Raw genomic sequence first — 23,838 nt, 5'->3', positions numbered from 1 at the left:
GGAAATTATTTCATTTTAAAAAATAATTTTTAGAAAGTATCTTTTACCGATCTGAAATCCCCCTTTCCCTTTCTTCACAAGGGTTCAAGGCAAACACTTCCTTTTCTGTCCCTTTTACATCTTGCATTTGCAGGGCAGGAGGGCACATTTCTGACTCCGCCTGTCTTCATATTGGTTTGGCTCTTCCAATATTGCCATGGAGGTCACTGGGCTTTCTCAAGTTAAAGCTTGTCTAAATCATATACTGTTTTATTTTGTGCCACACCTGGAAGTGCTCAGGTGTTACTCCTGGCTCAGTGCTCAGGAATCACTCCTAGAGGGACCATATAGAATGACATGAACCTGATAGCATGGAGGTAGGGCATTTGCCTTGCATGCAGAAGGATGGTGGTTCAAATCCCAGTATCCTATACGGTCCTCTAAGCCTGCCAGGAGCGATTTCTGAGCATAGAGCCAGGAGTAACCTCTGAGTGCTTCTGGATGTGACCCAAAAAAACAGAACAACATGAATCAAATCTGCGTTATCCATCTACAAGGCAAGCACCCTACCTGCTGTACTATCTCTAGCCCAGAACTGTGTTCTCTGACACTTATAAGTGATTCTACATTTTCACACAGTGAAATAATTTCTGTGGCTTTTCTTCCCCAACAACTTCACAATCTTAAAAAGCTTTTGAAAAATGGTATTTTCCTTGCTAGGTATAGAATATAGTCTAGCAATGATTTGCCTGGGTGCTGACTTTTAAGTTGATGGATTCTATTCTTGAGTTCTCAGCCCACTTTGCTGTGTTCTGCAATGTTGAGAATTGCAGTCCTCTCTCAGTCTCAATTAAATTCTCTGGAAGGCACTAGGAGCCATGGTCCTTTCCTCTCTAAAATCCCAGAGGAAAGTCTTCCACATTAGATTCTCATCAGTGGTTGAAAATCATTCTGGAACTTCAGACTCCAGAAGTTGGGGTGACACCCGATCTTTGCTATGTATTAGGTAGAGGGGAGGGGAAAAAGCAATGTCAAAAATTGATGAGAAAATTTAACACAATTTGCAGAACTAGACTCTGCAAGCTATTGATAACATTTATCTGTGCATTTGTTCACACATCTGTTCCCACATTTCAAGTGCGTGTTCATTGTCATATCTTCCATTGGGGATTAGGGAGCAGCTTCTGGGATTTGTTTGCAGCATAAAAATCTTGCCCAGTGTTGTCTGGTGGCATGTGTGAAATTTAGAGTACACTAATTTGGTCAAGACAATGCTGTAATAGACTAATAATATATGTTATGCCAGCTCCCTTGGGGACTACAAGTTTCTACATACCCAGACAACAGTGAAACAGCTTTGTCCTTCCCCCCTCCAAACTGTCAAGGCACTTTGAGACTGTTGACTGCGATCCTAGCCCATTTAGCAGATCAGCTCAGTACCAAGGACTGACAGCTCAGGCCAGCACTAGACATTCTGCACCCACTGCTCAAGTAATGATTCCTGGTAACACAGAGCCAAATGGTGCCATTCAACTCTGCCACACAGGCAGTGGACTGTCCAAACTACTCGGGTCATCCAAGAAATAGGAAGCCAGATCAGGGAGGCTTTGAACAACCAGTAGACAACACGGCACCAAGCTTCTGAGCAACATCAGCTTTTATAAATCAATAGCAGCATGCTACCTTTGGGTGCCAGGCAGAACTTGGACCTTCCCCAAGGGCCAGCCACATCTGACTTCATCAGCAATTCCAATCATGCCACCTGCCAGCACTCCTGAATGTCAAATGACATGACAGGCCCAAACTGTCAAATGCCATGACAAACCTAACTTGTCCATTGTGACATCTAAATAGTCGCCACTTAAAGGCATGTCCCCCACCTTCTTGGGAGGTTATAGGCTGAATGGGCAGATGAGGGAGCCTTCTGGGTTTTCAGAAGTATAACACACATATGCAATTTCTGACCAGACAGCACCAATTTATATTACTTGTTTCTTAGAAAGAGACTTGAAAGTTTGTGCTGGAGTAATTGGTAGATTTGGGGGATACCAATACCTGGTACCAAATCCTAAGCTCTTATTCTAGAGGTATCATGATTCTACTAGATACCTCCTCATCCTCCTCTACACAGAAACAACTAATGAGTACAAACAAATATCCATCCATTCAGCCAAACTAGGTGAGACACTACCTAATCACCTGGTCAACCTTAAGAATCTATCTTTGCTATATGAGGTTTTGTTTTAACTATCAAGTAATTAAAAAGTAGCCACACACTGTAACAGGTTCTAGTTCTCCTTTTGGTAAGGACTCCTTAAAGTTTTGAGGCCCTAATCCAAAGTCTCCTCTGCTGGAAAAGAAAAAAGGGAACAGGTTATGGACTCAACAGGACTGAGCTACTGCTTAACTGAAGAGGCATTCCAAGGGAACCCTGAAACTTATAACATTTAACTATAAATTACAAAGTAGGAAAATTGAGCTCAATGTTTTTTTTGGGGGAAAAATAAAACATACTAATTAAGACACAAAACCCAATTACATTCAGGTGCTTGATGTAGTAATCACACTTCAGGGGATATATTAAAAAAAAATTCTAACAGAGAGAAGTTGAGAACAGAAAGAGATTGGAAAATGGAAAAACAACTTCACAAGTTTGATGCTTTCAACTTGTACTGAATTCAGTTTTGAAAAAAAAAAAAACCGATGGATGATATTTCATTACATAAGCCCCTAAATAATAGCAATGTTGATCCCTAACTTTATGATGTAAAGGTCCAAAGGAAACGGTGAGTTGTAAATTCCATTCTGGCTCATGTAGTTCTTTCACTCTGACTGCAGGTGAAAACAGGCATTATGCTCTGGGTCAGCACAAGCCCCTGTGTGCAGTGCAGAACTGCTGTCAGGCAAGCACAGCAACCTAAACTGCACAAAACTCATGACCTCTAAGCCAGCTCCCCACTGTGCTGACATTACCATCTTTCCCAAACTCCATCTGGTTTGTGGCAGACTTGAAGATGACCCAAAGAAGAGAACTAACATTCCTGAAAGGAAAAAAGGGCCGCAAAGAAATATGAGAAACAAATGAAAGGAAAGCAAAGAATTCTGTAGATGAAGCTGCTTTCTTTGATTTTTCCCATGTGGTAAAGATAGGACTAAGAATGTAAGACTTTTTTGTTTTGTTTTGTTGGTTTTGGGCCACACCCTGTGACACTCACGGTCTACTCCTAGCTATGCGCTTCACAAATCGCTCCTGGCTTGGGGGACCATATGGGACTCCATGGATCCAACCGTGGTCTGTCCTAGCTAGCACGCAAGGCAGGTGCCTTACCGCTTGGCACCACAGCTCTGGCCCCAAGACTTTACTATTTTATCTATATTTTTTTAGTTATGCTTAACTAGCATTACATACATTTTTATTTCTTGTGATACCATGGTTCCCATCCAGCCACAAACCTGTCATTATGCAAATTTGAATCTCTGTGATCATAACAGTAACTCCCGTCCCCCTACCTCAACCTCCATTCTCTGCTCTGGTTCCAAAGTCCTACATCATGTCCCTTGAAATAAACTGTTCTGGTTTCTCACATGAGTTCAATCATAATTGTCCCTCTCTGGTATGTATGATTCTTTTTTTGTGATTGACTTATTTTACTTTGTGTAATGTCAAATTAAAGGGTTTTTGTTGTTGTTGTTTTGTTTGTTTGTTTTTGGGCCACACCTGGCAGTGCTCAAGGGTTACTCCTGGCTCTACTCAGAAATCGTTCCTGGCAGGCTTGGGGGACCATATGGGATGCCAGGAATCGAACCGGGGTCTGTCCTGGGTTTGCTGTAAACAAGGCAAACACCCTACCACTGTGTTACCTCTTCGGTTCCTAAGGATTATTTTAAAGAAAACATTTAACAGCTATTAGCTGATGATGTTGATGGGAAACCAGCTGTTTCTCATCTTCCATAAGAATGAAGAAAACAAGAGAAAATGAATTTGAAATGCAAAGGATAAAAAAAAATCAGATGCTAGAAAATTAACTGTTTTCTTTTCTGGTGATGCTAGGAAATGAGACCAGGGCTTTACAAATACAAGGCAAGTGCTTTACTTCTAAGTTCAATCTCCACCTCCAAGACAAACTCTTTTAAAGAAAAGGCACATTCAGAGCCACAGTGATAGCACAGCAGGTAGAGTGTTTGCCTTACATATAGATGATCCAGGTTCAATTCCCCAGCACTCCATATGGTTCCCAAGTCTGCCAGGAGTAATTTCTGAGAGCAGAGCCAGGAGTAACTCTTGAGACCTGTTTGGTGTGATCCAAAAGCCAAGAAAAAGAACATGTTGCCCTTTCATTAACAGAGAGAGAGAGAGAGATTAGTCTAAGACATAATGTAACTTTCTTTGAGTTCTTATGGTACTTATTTTAACCATAAAACTGATAGAGTTTTCAGCTCAAGCACCAAATTATATCAAGAGAAAGCCAAATCCCCTCTTATGAGTTCTTGGTTCAAGATGGGGGACAGAAAAGACACTGTGAAGTCACTGTGGCTGTCATCATGGGTCAGGAAGGGACAAGAAAAGGTAAGTTGTCACATTCAAGCCCTTCTTATCAAAACTAATATTTTCCATTGCACCATTAAATGCTTATCACTATTTATTTCATTATTGTCTCACTGACTAAAGTGAATTTCACAATAGTAAATACTGTACTTCCTACTTGTTACTCCATATTACTAGAAACTATAGAAACTAATGTGCCAAGGATGAGTAAGGAGGAATCTGGGAAGACCACGGTGGAAGCATCTGTGTGTCAGCAATTCCATCGGCAAAATCCTTCTGATGTAATTGTTCTGGAACTCTCTATAGAGTTTATCACTTGGAAGTGATAAGAAGAGATTTAGCTGGTTAACTCGTAGGTCCTTTTGAGCAATTTCAGTCCTTAACACACAGCAGCTGTTAGCCGCACCCATCTTAAGCCACTTGTGAGGAAGTTGAGCACAGTTCCTGGAGCAGCTTACATACAGTTTGCAGCAATTGGAATGAGTAAAAAGATCCGTGTGCCAAAGAATGAGAACAATCAGTGCTGGCAGGGATGTGGAGAGAAAAGAACTCTTATCCACTGCTGGTGGGAATGCCGTCTAGTCCAACCTTTAAGGAAAGCAATATGGAGATTCCTCCAAAAACTGGAAATTGAGCTCCCATACGATCCAGCTATACTACTCCTAGGGATATACCCTAGGAACACAAAAAATACAATACAAAAATCCCTTCCTCACACCTATATTCATTGCAGCGCTATTTATAATAGTCAGACTCTGGAAACAACCAAGATGCCCTTCAACAGATGAATGGCTAAAGAAACGGTGGAACATATACACAGTGGAATATTATGCAGCCGTCAGGAGAGATGAAGTCATGAAATTTTCCTATACATGGATGTACATGGAATCTAGCATGCTGAGTGAAATAAGTCAGAGGGAGAGAGATAGACGCAGAATAGTCTCACTCATCTATGGGTTTTAAGAAAAGTAAAAGACATTCTTGCAATAATTTTCAGAGACAAAAAAGAGGAGGGCTAGAAGTTCCAGCCCACTACATGAAGCTCACCACAAAGAGTGGTGAGTGCAGTTAGAGAAATAACTACATTGATAACTATCATAACAATGTGAATGAATGAGGGAAATAGAAAACCTGTCTAGAGTACAGGTGGGGGAGATTTGGGACATTGGTGATGGGAATGTTGCACTGGTGAAGGGGGGTGTTCTTTACATGACTGAACTCAACCACAATCATGTTTGTAATCAAGGTGTTTAAATAAAGATATTAAAAAAAAAAGATCCATGTGCTTCTGATCACAGAGATACTGGCAGAGATACTGAGATTGAACTCAATCCCTGGTCACACCTTCCCCTCCTCCTACAACCCAAATGGTTCTTGTGGGATATTTTTTCTTCAGTTGATTGGATTTGTTTTTGTTTGGGGGCCACACCTAGCAATGCTCAGGACTTACTCCTGATTTCTGCACTAACAAATCACTCCTAGCAGGCTATGGAGACCATATGAAGATAAAACTCAGGTAGATTGTGTGCAAGAAAAGTGCCCTACCTGCTGTGCCATTGCTCGGGCCTCATTCCTGTGGGATTTTAATAGCTGCTCCCTGTTCCCTCACTCTCACTCCATCTTGTCTTTTTTTCTTCTTAACACTTTCTTTTAAAAAAAAAACTTTATTGGTTGATTGGTTTCTGGTCCATACCTGGCAGCGTTCAGGGTTACTACTGGCTCTGCACTCAGAAATCACCCCTGGCAGGCTGAGGGCCCATATGGGATGCCAGGAATCGAACCAGGTCCCTCCCTGATCAGCCGCATGCAAGGCAAATGCCCCATCGCTGTGCTATCTCTCCGACCTCCTCTTAACATTTTCTGGGATGACTCTAATGATGAATATGTTAAGCAGGTGCATATATAAGGAAAATTAGGAAGTCACTATGGATGCCAAGGAAAGGCCCAGAAAAGAACAAGGACCATCTTAAGTTTATACTGCTTGAGTCTTAGCTTCATACAGAGACAGTCTAAACCAAAAATGAAAAAGAAAACAATATTAATAGAAGTTGCTATCTAGAGCCTGGAGATAAAGCAAGGGCTAAATGCATGTATTGCATGGAGGAGTCCTGGGTTCAATCTTCTGCACCACAAGCATCCATGAACACTTTAATGGGAGTAGCCTTCCACGACCACTGAAGATAGGTCCACAGCTAAAGTAACATAATAGCTATCTAGATGTCATCATTTCTCACTCTATCTTCCTAGCTCTAAAGTCTCAATTTCCTTCACATAGCCCCTACAGTGATTTTGTATCACTCACCATTTAGCCATTGGGAGCCACATTCGCCATAATTAGCTCCTTTAAAGCTTTTTCACTCTTTTATGGACACGATAACTTTACCTCTCCATTCTCCTCAGAATTCTTTTATCCTTGGAGCTTGGTTGTTATTCCTACTGACAATTTAAAGGACTGTACCTCCAAAGGTCAGAACCTCTTCCTTTACATGCTGATTTTCTAAGTTCACTCTTTAGTAACATGATTCATAGCTGATTACCCACAACATAATTCACCCAAACTGTATATTTCTTCATAATCCAACCATATAGCCTTCATAAGTCTCTATTTCAATATATCCAAACTAAACACAACATCTTTCTTCTTACTGTCCTCCCTCCCCATATATCAAATCAGTACACAGACCTCATTTCCTCCCTCGGTGATGAGAACATTTTTTTGGAAAAGGTGAGGTGGGGTGGGTAATACACCAGGCTGGGTAATACTCCTGTGTAATAACTCCTGGCTGTGCTCAAGAGTTAATCCTGGCTCTGCACAAAAAATCACTCTTGGCAGTGTTCAGGGGACAATATGGGATGCTGGGCATTGGTCTGCTGCATGCAATGTAAGAGCCCTTCAGATGGCAAGCATTTTCATCCAAGCTCCCAAGTCTGGGAGATACCCCAAACTCCTCCCTGGCCTCTTCATATTAAGTCTCATTCACTACTCATTCTTCCTATTTAACCTATAAATAAATTTCCTCTCCTATTCTTTTTTTTTGGGGGGGGGTCACACCCAGGGGTGCTCAGGGGTTACTCTTGGCTGTCTGCTCAGAAATAGCTCCTGGCAGGCACGGGGGACCATATGGGACACCGGGATTCGAACCAACCACCTTTGGGCCTGGATCGGCTGCTTGCAAGGCAAACACCGCTGTGCTATCTCTCCGGGCCCTCCTCTCCTATTCTTACTGTCAGTAACCTAGGTCACATTTTCATCCTCTCCTCAGCCCTGCTGATCCTAATTATCTTGCAGATATTCTGGTTCCTGCACTCACCATCAGACTGAGCCCCCCTTTCTCAGAGTTGCATCCTAATCTCCTTCTCTGTAATTTGGTTTGTGCATACATTTCTGCCTTCTAACCCTCTTTATTCTCTAGTAGCATAAGAAAGTCCATGCTGTTTCCATGAAACATGCTATTCTCACATATTTCCATGTCTGTACCTTTCATACGTTCTTCCCTCTGCCTGGACATCATTTTTTGGTCCACAATAAACAGTCCTTCAAGTACCAACTGCAATATGAAATCCTTTATAAATAAGGTAACATTAACTATAGTGATCTCTCTCTCTCTCTCTCTCTCTCTCTCTCTCTCTCTCTCTCTCTCCCTCCCTCCCTCCCTCCCTCCCTCCCTCCCTCCCTCCCTCCCCAAGAAATGCTGAGTAAGCCCAGGGACATCTTTCAATAATTCTCAGACCAACAGGCCTGAAGTTCTATGTGAGGGCCTGAGGGTGTGGTGCTGCACAAGCTCTGTAGTGCCAGGGACTTCCCAGGTCATTTTTTTTAGTGCTCAAGGGACCTTTCGGGTTAATCCAGTAATGCTTTGGGGACCATGTGCTAGGAATCAAACTGGGATCAGTTCCATGGAAGTCATGCACCTCAACCCCTGTATTCTCTCTGTCTCTGGTCCAGAAATCTACACTAGAAGGAGCCCAGAATTTGTTGCTAGCTATAAAGGATTCTATCAGGGCCAGAGTGACAGCACTGTAGGGCATTTGCACACAGCCGACCTGGGTTAAATACTGGCATCCCCTATGGCAGTGTTTTTCAACCTTTTGGTGCAAAGGCACACTTTTTTCATGAAAAAAAAAAAAAAATCATGAGGCACACCACCATTAGAAAATGTTAAAAAAAAAATTTAACTCTGTGCCTATATTTATTATATATAAAGTAATTCTCTTGAATAGGAATCAAATAAACACAAATACATTATTTTATAATTACTTTATTATAAAATAATCTAATTATTGGTCTATTTGTGAGCCAAAGCTGCATGTTACGAATAAAATTGGAATTTTTCCCATGGCACACCAGACAATATCTCACAGCACACTAGTGTGCCATAGCACAGTGGTTGAAAAACGCTGCCATATGGTCCCCCAAGCCTTCCAGGAGTAATTTTTGAGTGCAGATCCAGGAGAAACCCTTGAGAGCACCCAGGTGTGGCCCAAAAACAAAAACAAAAAAGATTCTAAGGAAGGTCACAGATGTGATTCAATAGCACAATATCTTTTTTTATAATTAAAAAAAAATTTTTTTTTTAGTTTTTGGCCCACATTCAGCACTGCTCAGGGGTTACTCCTGACTCTGCACTCAGAAATTGCTCATTAAAGGCTCAAGAGACTATGTGGGATGCCAGGGATCAAGCTCAGGTCCATCCCAGGTCCACAGCATGCAAGGCAAACACCCTACCACTATGCTACCATTCCGGCCCCTCAACATCTTCTTAAATCCATACCCCAGTATGGCCTCCTACCCCAAAATAGTTACTTATTTCATGCTTCTGCCTATTCTAAATTTGTATCACATTAATCTGATTGCAGAGTATTTTAAAACATAATAACCTTATGTAGAAATGAGGAATAAGAGGTTTCCCTAGTTGGCTGCCATATAATATCTACCAATAGTTTCAGGTTGTGAACTCTTTAGTTGTCATAGAAATAAGAGAAGCATATGAAAGAAAAACTTTAAGCAAGAGTCTGGAGAGGTTGTACAGTGGGTAGGGCACTTTCTTTGCATGCAACCAGTCCAGGTTCAATTCTGGCATCCCTTATGGTCCTTTGAGCACTGCTAGAGGAGTAATTCCTGAGATCAGAATCAGAAGTTGCCCCTGAGCATCACCAGGAGTGGTCCCAAAACAAAACAAAACTAAGTGATAAAATAGTTGATGCAATTAACAAATATTTCTGTGATCTCAAATATTTTAAGTCAAATATTTGACTTTAAAAAAGTCAGTAAGTTGTTCCTAAAGGTGACTTTTAAATTCCCAGTGATGCTTTCCTAGCAATAAAAATAAATAAGAAGCCAAATAATCTCTGAAAAATCAATCAGTTGACCCACCCAGAGTAGTGAGAAGCCAAGTCCAGTTGTAAAACATCTGTGAAGGAAAAATTAAAAACACCTCACCTATTTTCAAAGTTACTGTAGAAACAGTCTTTCCAAGGATATCCTCTTTCTTCACCAAGGACCTGCAAACCAAAACCTAAAAAACAAATTCAGTCTGGGTGTGTGTGTGTGTCTATTTTTACAGATAAAGTTTTGTTCAAATACAAATACATTCGCACTGTCAGGGCTGTTTTTGCACTACAACTGCAGAGTTAAGTAGCTGAAACAGGAACTCTGATCCACAAAGCTAAATAGTTTACTGTCCCTTTTTATCCAGAAGAAGCTTGCAGACCCTTATTCATACAAATTAAAAAATTAACTATTGAACAGAAACTTTTGCTTTTACTTCTGATTTATCTAACAATTTTGGATTGCACTTTAAAAAAACTAAGTCATGAATCTTTTTAAATAAATACCTTACTAAGGTCTCAAACTCTGTTCTCTCATATTTTAATTTTTATTATAATACAGTGATTTACCAAGTTGTTCATACTTACAATCATTTCAGGCATTAAATGTTCAAACACCAATCCCATCACCAATGTGACCTTCAGTATCCCTAACCACCCATCCACCACCATAGCCTGCCTCCATGCAAACACCAATGTATTTCATATTGCTTGTTACAACACAAAGGCAACTGGAATTATCAAATCTTAGATCAACACAGGTCAATTTGAAATGATTGTTATATCTCTCCAGGCTATTTCTAACGTCAGTTTCTACTGATTTACTGAGCTGTGTGTGATTTGGTGTTAGTTGAGCCTTCTGTATGACTGATTATGCTCACTGAGGTGAGTGGATTATTACGTAAATTCCCCATCAGATTTCCTGTGGCACTACTGGCTAACATTATAAGATATTGATGTGTCACACAGTCACAAGCGGTCCAAAATTTATAGATCTAAAACAAATTAGGAGCTTGGAAGTTTAAGTCTATCCGACTACCTAGGAAGTGTCAATGGCCATTATCTTTTATTTTGGAACATGATGGGGCCATTTTTCTGCCAAGGAAGATGGCTGTAATAGGCAGGGGCAATTGGGGTCTCTGATGTTGAGGCAGGCTCAGGAGGATGAGATTTCAGCCTTGTAGTCCTATCTCACCTGAGAGAGTTTAGCTGTCCATATTATATGATTTCAGTCTCAGAGCTGGGCCCTTTCTGTCGGAGGGTGTCAGGGATGGCTGTGGGCTACAGTAGTTTATGCAGAAAGGGGATCAGACAACCGAGAAGTTTTGGAAGCCATTATTTTTCTTCTAGGGATTCTTTTTTTTTTTATTTAAACACCTTGATTACATACATGATTGTGTTTGGGTTTCAGTCATGTAAAGAACACCACCCATCACCAGTGCAACATTCCCATCACCAATGTCCCAAGTCTCCCTCCTCCCCACCCAACCCCCGCCTGTACTCTAAACAGGCTCTCCATTTCCCTCATACATTCTCATTATTAGGACAGTTCAAAATGTAGTTATTTCTCTAACTAAACTCATCACTCTTTGTGGTGAGCTTCCTGAGGTGAGCTGGAACTTCCAGCTCTTTTCTCTTTTGTGTCTGAAAATTATTATTGCAAGAATGTCTTTCATTTTTCTTAAAACCCATAGATGAATGAGACCATTCTGCGTTTTTCTCTCTCTCTCTGACTTATTTCACTCAGCATAATAGATTCCGTGTACATCCATGTATAGGAAAATTTCATGACTTCATCTCTCCTGACAGCTGCATAATATTTCATTGTGTATATGTACCACAATTTCTTTAGCCATTCGTCTGTTGAAGGGCATCTTGGTTGTTTCCAGAGTCTTGCTATGGTAAATAGTGCTGCAATGAATATAGGTGTAAGGAAGGGGTTTTTGTATTGTATTTTTGTGTTCCTAGGGTATATTCCTAGGAGTGGTATAGCTGGATCGTATGGGAGCTCGATTTCCAGTTTTTGGAGGAATCTCCATATCGCTTTCCATAAAGGTTGAACTAGACGGCATTCCCACCAGCAGTGGATGAGTTCCTTTCTCTCCACATCCCCGCCAACACTGTTTATTCTCATTCTTTGTGATGTGTGCCATTCTCTGTGGTGTGAGGTATCTCATCGTTGTTTTGATTTGCATCTCCCTGATTTCTAGGGATTCTTGTCTCTTGTATTTTCATAATTTGAGGCTCGATGTGAAAGACACAGTATGTGAAAATGTATGACTAATCTTTGTCAGATCAGAAACAATGAAGGAGAACCCAGATTGATGAGATGTCAGAAGCAAAAGGAACACCCTGAAGACACAGGTAAAGGGAGCCAAAAGACACCTGCTAATTAGTCACATAAATATGCCTTCTGTTCTCCAATATCCAGATCCTCTAGTCTCTGTGCACTGTCTACCATGATAAGCTTTCTCAAATGTTTCCCAATGACAAGGTTGGCTGGAGGATTTAAGCCAATACAGAAGCTGTGATAAGTGGGAAAGCCTTCAGCCCCAAGTACCTTGACCTGGTGAGAAAAGCCTGTCTTGGATTAGAGTCTTATAAAATACTCCCATATTAGATTGATTATGGCATCCAGAAATCTCAGTGTCCATACACAGGAGTATTTATATATTCTGCTGAATGCTAAATTTGGAGAATATTCAAAAGACTCTACTTCTAATGAGGAAGTCAGTGATGTTGTTTGAGCCTATAGTTGAATTTAGATTTGAACCTAGTGATAAATCAATACTGGAAGCAATGGTCATTGCCATGTTTGAATGTCAAGTTCTGTGTATAGTTCTTGAGGATGAAGAGTCAGAAGATTCACAGTGGAGAAGAATATATTGTGAGAAGACATAAACAAGAGCCAAGGAATAAACCAATAAAATGGAATTGGCTCATTTAACAAGGAAGGCAAGACACTAATTGGAGAGATGAAAAGGAAAGCTTTTAGTTAGTGAGTTGTATGAATAGTCATGAAGAGCTAAAGCTGGGATGAAGAGTAATAAAGAGTGTCACTGGACTGTAAATGAATTATGTTGAGATTCTGCTCACAATTGTAGCTCTAAGGACATTGCATCTAGTAAGGATTTATAAGGTTTAGGAAAAGAAGCCATCTCTGTAACACAAAAGTTCAAGGTAATTGCTGATGTAGAAACTGCAGCAAGTCACTAGAAGGTCAAGTTAATTGGTGAAGGAGGCTATACTAAATAATGAGTTTTCAATTTAAACAATTACACCCTCCTTTATAAGATGTTATCTAGGATTTTCATAGCTTGAGAGGAGGCATTAATAGCAAGTATCAAATTTTCAAAGGACCAGCTGACTCTTGTTAGGAACTAAGGTTGCTGGTCACTTTAAGTTGAATCCATTCACAGTGGTTATTCTGAAAATTCTAGGGACAGTAAAATTACATTAAAACAATTCTTCCTGTGCTCTATAATATATTGAATATTATAGGCCCACTGCATAAGAGACTTAAATATATCTTTTTTATTTCAAAATATTACTTCTCCGAATCCTGGCATTCCATAGGGTGCCCCAAGCCTGCCAGGAGCAATTGTAGAGCCAGGAGTAATCCCTGAGTACTGCTGGGTGTGACCAATATATATTATTTCTTATTAATAATATATCTGGTCACCTGAAAGTTCTCTTGGAGAGATTATTTTCATGCTAACTAGCACAACATGCATTCTACTACCTACAATTCAAAGAGTAGTATTCACTTTCGAGTCATATATACTTAAGAAAAACACTCCATCTTGCTATTTGTATCAACATGATTGGACCTAAAACATTTTGGAGGGTTCCTAAGCTTAATGGAATAAGTCACAAAAACGCAAACACTGTATGATTTCTTTAATATGTGCTTTATAGAGAAACCAAACAAATCTAAACTATATAAAACAAAATCAAACATGTAAATTATAAAAATTAAATTAGTAGTTAATAGAAGGAAAGGAGAAAAAAAGGAATGGATAAAATGGCAAAATAGGTCTCAGCATAGTGAAGGTGAGTTTAATACAATATAAATAAATGTTGATCTATAAAGATGGACACCTAAAACTTACATTATTATTTATTTATTTATTTATTGTTTTTTGGGCCACACTCGGGTGTTGCTCAGGGGTTACTCCTGGCTGTCTGCTCAGAAATAGCTCCAGGCAGGCACGGGGGACCATATGGGACACCGGGATTCGAACCAACCACCTTTGGTCCTGGATCGGCTGCTTGCAAGGCAAATGCCGCTGTGCTATCTCTCCGGGCCCATAATTTTTGTTTTATTTTGGGGCCACACTGAAAGTGCTCAGGTCTATTTCTGGCTTTCCACTCAAGAATCACACCTGGCAGTGCTCTGAGGACAATTATGAGATGACAGAGATTAAACCCAGGTCAGTTGGGTGCAAGGTAAGTACCCTAACTATGGTACTATATTTCCAGTCCCAAAACCTAAATAATTTTTATTAAACATATATTGTTTAATTTTACATTTTATATTATTCATTTTATATTTTAACATATAAAATATGTTATAGTACAATGTAACTCCATTATTTTGTTTTGTTTTATTTGGGGGCTATACCCAACTGTGCTCAGGACTTCCTCCTGGCTCTGTCACTTCCTCCTGGTTCAGGGGTCACTTCTGGTGGTGCTTGGGGGACCATATGGGATGCTGGGGATTGAACCAGGATTGTGCACATACAGAAATAGTATTATCTCTCCTTCCCCTCCAATTTTAATAAAAGTGAAAAATATACATTTTATAAAGCTATAGCTGCTATATAATATTATATATATAATTTGATTAAAACAATTAAAACCTCTAGAAAATATTCACCTTATATATGCCATTAAGAATATTTATGGGCCCGGAGAGATAGCACAGCGGCGTTTGCCTTGCAAGCAGCCGATCCAGGACCAAAGGTGGTTGGTTCGAATCCCAGTGTCCCATATGGTCCCCCGTGCCTGCCAGGAGCTATTTCTGAGCAGACAGCCAGGAGTAACCCCTGAGCAATGCCGGGTGTGGCCCAAAAACCAAAAAAAAAAAAGAATATAATTTGGAGCTGGAGAGGTGGTGCAAGTGGTAAGGGTCTGCCTCCGCAGTTTGATCTCCCAGCATCCCATATAGTCCCCCAAGCCAGGAGCAATTTCTGAGCACACATAGCCAGGAGTAACGCATAGCGCATAGCCAGGTGTGCCCCCCCAAAAAAAAAAACAAAAACAAACAAAAAAGAATACTCATAATTCATGAGAGGAGATCAAAATAGCATTACTAGGAGTTTAAAGAAGTTGATTTCAACCCTCACTAATGACGACTTTGAGGGTTCATGAGGAAAGTGGAGGAAGTCATGACAGATGTGATGGAAATAGCTACAAAAATGAAAATTAGAAATGGAGCCTAAAGATGTGATTGGATTGCAGTACAATGTTGAATAGCAGAAATCTTAGCATAAAATTAGAAAATGTAAGATGCTTCTTATGGTGAACCAAGAAAGTGGTTTCCTGAGATGGAGTCTACTCCTGGTGAGGACACTAAATACTGCTGAAATGACAGCAAAATAAAATATTATATACTTAGTTGATAAAGCAGCGACAGATTTCATTTTGGGATTGCAGTGCTCAGTGCTAAAGGCTGTGTGATAAGTCCTGGCAGGGCTGAAGTGGAGACTGGCACCTGGAATGCCTAGAACAGGGGTCTCAAACTCGTGGCACTCCGTACAACATTTTGTGGCCCGCGGTCGGCCTTCAAATATCGCAGTATTCGCGATTATTCGGTAAGCGAATAATTGCAATAAAAATCGCATTAGTAAGAAAAAATCGCATTAAACATTCGCATACCCCGAGCAGTTCCGTTTGGGGTATGCAAATGTTTAATGCGATTTTTTGCCGATTTTTTTCTTACTAATGCGATTTTTTATTGCGAATATTCGGTAAGCGAATAATCGCGAATACTTTGCGCCTAGCGCAGACGTCATTTCCGCTGCTCCTGCCCGCTATCCCTTGCGTTATCGGAGGCCTAAGGGAGAGAAGGGAGAGAAGTTTATTACAGAATTAGATTTTGTCATACCTTCATCATGACTTCATCAAAGCCTGCAGTGAAGAGAAAGATTAATGACGAGCACAGACAATTTCTGGAAAAGTGGGAGACGCAGTATTTCTTTGTGGAGCACAGGGGCATCCCCACATGTCTTATTTGCTCAGAGAAAGTTGCAGTGCACAAGGAAAACAACTTGAAATGCCCTTATTCAACTAAACATGCTGAGGAATGTGCAAAATATCAAGGAAATGAGAGAGCCAAGTGGGTTGCCAGTCTTAAAGCATGTCTAATGAGGCAACAAGATTTCTTCAAGAAAGCAACCAAAGAGAAAGTTGCATCAGTCGAAGCTAGTTACATGGTTAGTGAGATGATTGCTAAGGCAGGGAAACCATTCACAGAAGGAGAGTTTGTTAAAAAATGCATGTTACAGGCTGCAAGTATTATCTGTCCGAAAAAGAAAGGTCAGTTTAGCAAAATCAGTCTTTCTGCCAACACTGTGGCAGAGCGCATTTCTGACATGTCAAGTGATATTTATCATCATCTGTGTGAGAAAGCCAAATGTTTTGATACACACTCAGTTGCTCTTGACGAGGACACAGACATAACAGACACTGCGCAGCTCACAATTTATGTCCGTGGTGTTGATTGCAATTTTGAATTGACAGAGGAGCTGCTCACAATAATTCCAATGCATGGTCAGACCACCGCTAATGAAATATTTCGGCATCTGTGTGATGCCATTGAGAATACAGGTTTGCCATGGAAGAGGTTTGTTGGAATAATAACCGATGGAGCGCCATAGATGACATCGAGGAAAAATGGACTGGTGGCACTTGTTCAAAAAAAACTTGAAGAGGAGGGTGTAGAGAAGGCCATTGCTCTTCACTGCATTATCCATCAGCAGGCCCTTTGCAGTAAATGTGTGCTGTGTGACAATGTGATGTCTATTGTTGTCAAATGCATCAAACAAATCAGATCCAGGGGCTTAAAGCACAGGAGGCTCTGTGCTTTTTTAGAGGAAATGGAATCAGAATATGGAGATGTGCTCTATTTCACCGAGGTACATTGGCTCAGCAGGGGAAATGTCCTGAAAAGATTTTTTGAGTTGAGAGAAGTGAAAGCCTTCATGGAGAAGGATGGGAATGCTGTTTCTGAGTTGAGTGATCACAAATGGCTCATGGACTTAGCTTTTCTTATTGACATCACACATAAGCTGAATGTACTAAACAAGATGTTACAAGGCCCAGGGCAGCTTGTCAGTGCTGCCTATGACAATGTGAGAGCATTCTCCACAAAACTTGTGTTATGAAAATCCCAGCTCTCTCAGAAAACCTTTGCCATTTCCCAGCATGCAAGGAACTTGTGGATGCAGGCATACCATTCAGTGGTGAGAAATATGTTGATGCTATTTTTAAGCTAGAGAAGAAATTTGATCACAGATTTTCAGACTTCAAAAAGCACAGAGCCACTTTCCAAATTTTTGTGGACCCCTTTTCCTTTGATGTGCAAGATGCCCCTCCTGTGCTTCAAATGGAGTTCATTGACCTGCAATGCAACTCTGATCTCAAAGCCAAGTTCAGGGAGATTAATGGAAAAGCAGACATGCATGGGCAATTTTTGATAGAATTGCCCCCCAGCTTCCCTGAGCTTTCCTGAATGTTCAAGTGCACCTTGCCTTTTTGGGAGCACATATTTGTGTGAAAAGTTATTCTCCACATTGAACTTCAATAAGTCAAAGTACAGGTCTAGACTTAATGATGATCATCTTCAAGCCATACTGAGGGTCTCAACTCTTCCTCTCTAAAGCCAAATGTGGTTTAGATTTGTGAGAAGAAGTGCTGTCAAGTCTCTGGCAGCAAGGAATAGGCAAAAGAAGCCATGTTCAGAAGAACTGTTCATGATCTTCACTTAATGTTCTATTCATGTTCAGAAGAAATAATTAAAACTGTTAATAATGATGTTTGAGGACGTTTTTTGTGAAATCCCTTATGTGGCCCTGCCTCACCCCGACTTTGCCTCCTGCTACCCCCAGGTAAATTGAGTTTGAGATCCCTGGCCTAGATGGAACCCAGACCAACTGTGCGCAAGGCAAACACCTTACCATCTGTATTACTCCAGCTCTATCACTCTATCACTCCAGCTCCTGCCTTCAATTTTGAAAGAAGTTCTTCTATCAAATGACATCACCTCGTAACTGCATAAAATTTTTTAATGAAAGGGGGCTAGAGCAACAGCATAGCAGATAGGGTGCCTTGCATGCATCTGATTTGGGTTTAATCTCTAGTCCTTTGAGCCTGTTTGGAGTAATTTCTGAGCACAGACCCAGGAGAAATCCTGAGTGGTGTTGGAGGTGACAAAAATTTTTTTTCATAAAAGAAAGAGACAATCAACATTTCAAAGTTCAGTGCTCTTTATTTAAGAAATCGTCACAGCCAGAGGCAAGGAGAGAATTCTAAGGGCTGGAGAGCATGCTTTGCTAGGTACTAGGTTCAGTCCCTAGCACAACACTGCCATATGTGCTCCTCTCCTGCAAGGAAAATAAAAGGAAAGAAGGAATTAACCTAACCACCTTAATTTTCAGCATATTTGAGAAAATGGGAATTCTCATAAACTGTATTATGTTGATAGTTTCACAATACAATAATTTACTAAACATTGTACTTTTTTGCTTGTTTGTTTGTTTGTTTGGGGTTTTGGGTCACACCCAGCAGTGCTCAGGGATTACTCCTGGCTCTATGCTCAGAAATCACTCCTGGTAGACTCAGGGGACCATATGGTATGCCGGGATTCGAACCTCCAGCCTTCTGCATGCAAGACAAATGCCTTACCTCCATGCTATCTCTCCAGCCCCGAATTGTACTTTTATAGTAAATAAATTGCTGCATTTTTTTACTATTAATATGGGCATTTTAATTACTGAACTTTTTTGGTATACTAAAGTGACTAAAAGACTTTTCAAAAAAATAAAATAAAAATAAAGGACTTTTCATTATCTAAAAATGACTAGAAAAGACAGGAAATTACCTGTAATGTTATTCAGGGTCAGGGAAGAAAAACCTATAAAAATATTATTATTGCTACAGGAAAGAGAAAAATAGAGTAAAAACAATATTTAAAAAGATAATTATTGAGAGTTTTTCAAAACTAACAGAAGATTCAGAAAATGTAACCAATTCCAAAATATATCTTAATAAAAATGTTGAGAAACAAAAAGAAAAAAGAAAATTTTCTTAAAAGCAACGAATTATAAACCTAAAAAGAAACAAAACTATATTATATATAGGGATGCATACATAGAGGACACAACTTTTTAAAACATCAGAAATCATTGGCTTGCTCTCAGCACATACACAAAAGTCATGTGTTGAGCTGATGTTTTAGTACAGCAGGTGTTTGCCTTGCATGTGGCCAACCTGTATTTGATCTCTAGTATCCCATATGGTCCTTGGAGGAATCACCCCTGAGCCTGCAGAGCCCATGAGTAACCCCTGAGCACCGCTGGTTATGACCCCCTTCAAAAAACAAAGTCATGTCTATGCAGCACATACATAAAAAAAAAAACTTGAATTTTTAAAGATATCTTTTAAAGATGAACTTTTAAAGTTGAACTTTTTAAAGATGAACTTTTAAAGATGAATCTTTTAAAGTTGAACTTTCTTTATGATAGCAATTCTTTTTTTTGGTTTTTGGGTCACACCTGGCAGCACTCAGGTGTTACTCCTGGCTCTACGCTCAGAAATCGCTCCTGTCAGGCTCTGGGGACCATATGGCATGCCGGGATTTGAACCACCGTCCTTCTGCAGGCAAGGCAAACACCTTACTTTCACGCTATCTCTCCGGCCCCAATAGCAATTCTTAATTTCTTCATCTGTCTTACAATACCTAATTGCCTTATAATTATTAAGTTATACACACAGATTGTCTATGCTTATCTGTATATGTTCTATATTATACATTAATATATAATTTTTGTCTGTCTTCATCACATGTATGTGGGATCTACCAAACTTCCTGAAATCTCTTCTGAGAAAAGATATGAGAAAATTTTGGTTTAAAATGAAAATCCTAAAAAAAAAAAAAAGAAAAAAGAAAATAAAGAAAATCCTGTCCTCTAAAATCTTGCACAAACAAGGTTGACCACTCTCTCTATTCAATATAGTATTGGAAGTACTTGCCATTAGGCAAGAAAAAGGTATCAAGGGCATCCAGATAAGAAAGGAAGAAGTCAAGCTCTCACTGTTTGCAGATGACATAAAACTTTATTATTTTACAAAACCTTTACAAAAAAAAACTTCTAGAGCAATAGATTTGTATGGTAAAATGGTCAGTTTACAAAGTTAATATGCAAAAATCTGTGTCTTTTCTATATATAAATGATGAAAGAGATAATTTTAAAAATTCCATTTACATTTGTGCATCAGAAAATCAAATACCTCAGAATCAACTTAACTAAAGAGGCGAAAGCTTTATATAAAGAAAACTACAAAACATTCAGGAGATGGAAACACATCTCCTAATTATGGATTGGGAAGAGTAACATTATTAAAATGACAATACTCCCCTAAAGCATTGTACAGATATAATGCAATCCCCATAAGGATACCCAGGACATTTTTTCAAAGAAATGGATCAAACATTCTTGAAATTATATGGAGCAATAAATGAATAGCTAAAGAAATCCTTGGAAAAATAATAAGGGAGACATCACTTTTCCCAATTTTAAACTGTATCAAAAAGTAGTATTAATTAAAACAGCATGTATTGGAATAAAGATGAATAAAGATCCATCAGACCAATGGAATTAACTTGACTATACTAATAAAGACTCTCAGGAACCTTTGATAAAGGAGCAAGAAATATTAAGTTGAGCAAGGAAAGCCTCTTTAATTAGTGTTATTGATAAAACTGGTTAGATTATAGCAAAAAAAAATGAACTCAGAACTCTTTAACACCACGCAAAAAATCAAATTAAAATGGATTAAAGATTTGAAAGTTGACCTAAAACTATCAGGTATGTAAAGAAAAATGGAAACAGAACTCTCCGTATTGACTTCTATCATCTTCAAGGATGAAACACTACTGACCAAGCAAATGGAAGCAAAGATAAACAAATGACACTACATAAAACTGCATCTCAAAGGAAAGGGTGATCAGGATACAAAAACTGCCCACAGATTGGGAGAAACTACTCATCCAATACCCATCTGATAAGGGGTTATTATCTAAGATACATAAACACTGGTAGAGCTTAACAATAAAAGAAAATCCAATTCCATCAAAAAAGGGGGGGGGGACAGAGAAGGGACCTGAGCGGTGGCACAAGCAGTAGGGTATTTGCCTTGCATGTGCTGACCTAGGTCGAACCTCAGTTCGATCCCTGGAGTCTCGTATGGTCCCCCAAGCCAGGAGTGATTTCTGAGCGCATAGTGATGAGTGACCCCTGAGCGTCACCAGGTGTGGCCCAAAAACCAAAAAAAAAAAAAAAAAAAGGTGGGGAGAGATGAACAAAAACTTCTTTAAAGAAATATAGATGGGGGGCCGGAGAGATAGCATGGAGGTAAGGCGTTTGCCTCTCATGCAGGAGGTCATCGGTTCGAATCCCGGCGTCCCATATATGGTCCTCCCGTGCCTGCCAGGAGCAATTTCTGAGCCTGGAGCCAGGAATAACCCCTGAGCACTGCCGGGTGTGACCCAAAAACCACAAAAAAAAAAAAAAAAAAAAAAAAAAGAAATATAGATGGTCCAAAGGCACATAAAAATTGCTCCACATTACTAATTACCAGGGATATGCAAATCAAAATAGCAATGAGATAATAATAATGATGATGATGATGATGATGATGAAATATTATCTCACACCACAGAGACTGCAAACATCAAAAAGAATAAGAACAACCAATAGTGGTGCAAATGTGGAGAGAAAGGAACTCTCATTCACTGGTGTAGGAATGCCTGTTGACCCCTATAGAGTCCACCTAGACCAGTGTCCAGGGAAAGACTGAAGTCCAGGGGAGAAAAACCCTATACCTGGCAAGGGCTGGTCTCCAGAATCAAGGACGAAATCGCACCTCCCCACTGGAGTACAGAGGGAGGGGGAAACCTGAGGACCACTAAGAGTCCACCTGAACCCACTTCTGGCCATCTGAGCTGGCACCCAGGGAAGGCCTGGAGTCAGGGGAAAAAGACAAGGGCAGCTGGGGGCCTGCCACGCCTCCCAGCACTCCCCAGGCTAGGGAGAAAAGCTCTGGTATGGGGCTTCCCCAAACAGCATATCTGGCAAGAGCTGGTCTCCAGAATCAAAGAGGAAACCGGAAGCCAGATGTCTGCCTGCCCTCCTCCCCATGCACCTCCCCCCTGGAGTACGGAGGGAGGGGAGAACCTGAGGACCACTAAGAGTCCACCTGAACCCACTTCTGGCCATCTGGGCTGGCACCCAGGGAAGGCCTGGAGTCAGGGGAAAAAGACAAGGATGGCTGGGAGCTGCCAAGCCTCCCAGCACTCCCCAGGCTAGGGAGAAAGGTTCTGATATGGGGTCTCCCCAAACCCGGTTAGTTGAAACTTAATCATAAAACAACTTTGTAGCTGTGTATCTCATGATGATTCAATTTAAAATATATATATAAAGAAACATTTGATTTAATGATAGTCATGCCAGATTCAATAGCGTATAAATCTAAAAAGACACCAAACATGCCGGGCCAGTAGATCTGAAGAGCAAGCTTTCAAATCTGATCTGTTACCCTCCAAGACTGTCTGCAGCAACTCTCATGGAAATGCTACCCTCACAGAAGCCATTTTTATCCTATGAACATAAGCTTCTAAATTTATATTTAAAGGTTTTCTTTTCCTTAAAAGCCTAATAAGATTGATAAGATATTGTGGCGGTGTTAATGGTCTTTCTGTGTACACACACACACACACACACACACACACACTGATCTGTGAAATCTGGAAACCACTCTTCCTAGAATTGCTCTCCTAATTCTTATGGATTTTTCTTTGAATCACAGAATAATATAACTATCCAGTGCCAACAGTCACTCTTTTCAATAGTCTTGTATTTAACAATTTCAACCCATGTCTTCTTCCTAACCCTCTCTTAAATGACCAGGCTTCAGACACATAAAGCAAAACAAAGCAACAAGTTCTCCTCTATTCACTTGCTTGCTTTGTTGATATTAATATTTCACCAAGTGAAAATTTAAAAGAGTAAGTACTGCTAAAGTCAGTCAATCTGTCTCCCTCTTTCTCTCTCCCGTGTTCTACCTCTCCTTCTTACTCTTATTTCTTCTCTTACTCTAGCTCTTGTTTAATTTCTGTCATAAATATAACATGACACTACCCTTTCTCAAAACAAAAAATTTGGAGGTCAGAGAGATAGCACAGCGGTAGGGCATTTGCCTTGTAAGTGACTGACCCAGGACAAACTTGGGTTCAATTACCGGCATCCCATATGGTCCCCCAAGCCTGCCAGGAGCGATTTCTGAGCACAGAGCCATGAGTAACCCCTGAGCACTGCTGGGTGTAGCCCAACCCCCACCAAAAAATTTAAGGGCATAATATCTGTCTGTCCTCTATTTTTCCCTCCACTCATTCTTCTGGGAAGTGCTGCCACCAGATTTTACTCATGAATTCTATGCGGATGACTTTCAACATTTTAGATCTGAGAACTTAAACCACCAGACTTCCAGTAGTTTACAAACCAGGTCTAATTTTTTCCATCTTCCACATGTTGTTGTTTTTGGTTTTTTTTTTTCTCCACTAAGAAAGCTTAGCCTTGCAAATTTTCAACTTTCATTAAGCATTTTAGTGGCTGCTAGAACCTCATTGTTCTTTTATCCTTCTTTCTCTTTCATCTTATAAATCCAGTTACCCTTCAAATCATTTTGGTCTGTTTTTCAAAATT

The sequence above is a fragment of the Suncus etruscus genome, chromosome 2 (genome assembly GCF_024139225.1).
Source record: "Suncus etruscus isolate mSunEtr1 chromosome 2, mSunEtr1.pri.cur, whole genome shotgun sequence".
In the NCBI taxonomy this organism is placed as follows: domain Eukaryota; kingdom Metazoa; phylum Chordata; class Mammalia; order Eulipotyphla; family Soricidae; genus Suncus; species Suncus etruscus.
Note: the sequence above shows the minus strand (reverse complement) of the source record.